A 200-nucleotide genomic window follows, 5' to 3' on the forward strand; every position below is an offset into this window, starting at 1 on the left:
ACACTCATACATATAAAATAAAAATAAACTAAATTTAAGAAAAAAAAACAAAAAAAAGAAAGATGGGGGCTGGAGAGATGGCTCAGTGGTTAAGAGCACTGACTGCTCTTGCAGAGGACCCACGTTTGATTCCCAGCACCCACATGGTGGCTATGAATGGTCCTTAACTCCAGTTCCAGGGGAATTCAGTGCCCTCTTCT

The sequence above is a fragment of the Nannospalax galili genome, unplaced genomic scaffold (genome assembly GCF_000622305.1).
Source record: "Nannospalax galili isolate Female #2095 unplaced genomic scaffold, S.galili_v1.0 scaffold1343, whole genome shotgun sequence".
Classification (NCBI taxonomy): Eukaryota; Metazoa; Chordata; class Mammalia; order Rodentia; family Spalacidae; genus Nannospalax; species Nannospalax galili.